Genomic DNA, 3,107 nt, shown 5'->3' with positions numbered 1-3,107 from the left:
TATTATTATCTGTCAATTAAAAAAAATATTAAAAGCAACAAAAATAAGAAAGTATGGTTCATAGATGGAGGGGAAACAATTAGTAGAAACTGTCCCTGGGGAAGCCCAGAAATTCAACTTTCAAGATAAATACATTTCAGCTATCTCAAACATGCTCAAAGAGCTAACAGAAACCAGGAGAATATAGTCTCGACAAATAAAGACTATGACTATATAGAAATTATACAAAGGAACAAAATAAAAATTCTGGAACTATAAAGTACCATAACTTAAAGAAAAATTCACTAGAGGGATTTAAAAATAGATTACTGCAGGCACAAGAAACAATCAGTGAATATGAAGACAATTTAAAGTGTCCAATCTGAAGAACAGAAGAAAAATGAACAGGGAGTAAGGGATCTGTGGACAGGAATAAGCATATCAACATATGCATAATGGGAGTCCAAGAAAAAAATGAGAAAGAGAAAGGGATAGAAAGAATATTCGAAAAAATAATGGTCAAAAATGTCACAATTTGATGAAAGATATGAATCTACGCATCCAAGAATCTTAACAAACTTCAATAGGATTAATTCAAAGAGCTCCACACCAAGATGCATTATAATCAAACTGTTTAAAGACAAAGAGAAAATCTCGAAAGCAATAAAAGAGAAGTGATTCATTATGTACATGAGATCCTCTATAAAACAGCCAATTTCTCATCAGAAAACAGTGAAGGCCAGGAAACAATGAGATAACATATTTAAAGTGCTGAAAGAAGAAAAAACTATCAATCAAGATTTATGTATCTGGAAAAATTATCCTTCAAAAAGGAAAAAGAAGGAGACAATCCTACATGACTAAAGCTGAGGGAGTTTGTCAGTAAAAGAACCTTCCCTACAATAAATGCTAAAGGGTGTTCTCCAGGCTGAAAAGAAAGAACTCTAGATAGAAACTTGAAGCTATATGGGTGAGGGAAATGCATTACATGTAACCAAAATGTTTGTACCCCCACAATATCCTGAATTAAAAAAATAAAAAAAAAGGAAACTTGAAGCTATATGAAAAAATAAAGAACATTGGAAAGGGTATCTAGAAAGGTAAATATAAAAGTGAGTATTGTTGCATTTGTGTTCTGTAACTCCCCTATTTTTTGTATATGATTTTTAAAAATGAATGAATAAAATAATTCTAATTATTTATAATCATATACTAATGGATACACAATTTACACAGATGCGACCAAAATAACATAAATGAGGAAGAACAGAGTTGTATAGGACAAGAGTACTTTTTTTTGAGACAGAGTCTCATTCCTCCATCCCAGCTAGAGTGCAGTGGCATCATAGTAGGACCAGAGTATTGTATACTGTTAAAGCCAAGTTGATATTAACTAAAACTAGACTGTTAAAAGATTAAGATGTTAATTCTAATCACCAGGGCAACCACTAAGGAAACAATTTTTAAATTTACAGAAAATTTTTAGGGAATAAAAATGATGCACTACAAAAATTCAATGAAACACACAAAAAAACAGTATTGAAGGAATTAAGGAACAAAAAAATTTATAAGACACAAAAAAGATAAAGAGCAAAATGGCAGAAGTAAGTTCTTCACTACCAGGAATTACTTTAAATAGACTCAACTCTCCAATTAAAAGGCAGATATTGGCAGAAATGAATTTTTAAAAACATGATCCAATTATATGCTGTCTATGAGGACACACTTTGGATTCAAAGACACAAACAGATTGAAAGTGAAAGGAAAATTAAGATAGTGACAACAGCAAGATGGTGGGATAGGAAGTACCAGAATTCCTCCTCCCACCAAAAGACAACAAGTAGACACTTATCCATGAATAAAAATAGCCCTAGGAGGGCTCAAGAGCCCACTTAAGAACCTACAGCAACACGCTGGAGGAAAAAAGGGAGAAAAATCACACAGAATGAATTGCTGGGGAGACAGGCTTAGCAGATATGTCTGGAGACAATTAGGAACAAAGAAGAAGACTGGAGGTTATCTGTATTAGCCACGCAGAGGGTGCCATCACAGACCCCAGTGGTGGCCTGCAGAGAACGCAGACAGCCTTTGCCGCTGAGGATCTCAATAGTGCCTATAATAGCCATGCACTCCCCATAGTTTTCATTAGTGCCAACCCTAGCAACCTGCTCCACAGAAGACACCAGCAGCTTTTGGCACTGAGCCATCACTGACATGGACACCCTGGAGAAGAAGATGCCACTGTACCCCCATACACACACAGAAGGATCTGCTGTAGCACTGCCCTGAAACCAGGATTGCCATAACCTCCAACGCTGTGCATGTGCTGGAGCCCAGGGTTGGTGCACACTTGTACTTCAGACCCCAGCTTCGCAGCCACTCTACACATAGCCACACTCCAGATCCTAGCTCTGCAGCTGCTGTGTGTGCATTCATGCTCCTTGGTATGCACTTGCACTTCAGATCCCAGCTTTACAGCCACTCTGCACATACCCATCCATGCAAATGGAAAACAAAAGTAAGTAGGGGGAGCTATACTTGGACAAAATAGACTTTAAGTCAACTATTTTAACAAGAAAAAAAAGGTAATTATATAAAGGGGTTAATTCATCAAGAGAATATAACAATTATAAATATGTATGTACTGAACATTGGAGCACTTAAATATACTGAGCAAATATAAACAGATCTGAAGGCCGGAATAGATAGCAAAAAAATAAGAAGGAAATTTCAATACCCCACTTTGAACAATGAATAAATCATCCAGAGAGAAAACCAATAAGGAAGTAATGGACTTGAGCTACACTTTAGAAGATCACAAATAAACAATCTAACTTTACAGCTCAAGGAGCTAGAAAAGAACAAGCTAAGCCCAAAGTTAGTAGAAGGAAAGAAATAGCAAAGATCAGAGCAGAGATAAATGAAACAAAAATTAGAAAAACAACAGACATTATCAACAAAACTAAAAGTTAGTTTTTTGAACAGATGACCAAAATTCCTCTCTTGCCTAATTGCTGTGGCGAGGATTTCGAGCACTATGTTGAATAGAAGTGGAGATAGAGGGCAGCCTTGTCTGGTTCCGGTTCTAGGTGGGAATGGTTTCAATTTTTCCCCATTCAATATGATAT

Source organism: Propithecus coquereli, unplaced genomic scaffold (assembly GCF_000956105.1).
Source record: "Propithecus coquereli isolate 6110/MARCELLA unplaced genomic scaffold, Pcoq_1.0 Scaffold728, whole genome shotgun sequence".
NCBI classification, from domain to species: Eukaryota; Metazoa; Chordata; class Mammalia; order Primates; family Indriidae; genus Propithecus; species Propithecus coquereli.
Note: the sequence above shows the minus strand (reverse complement) of the source record.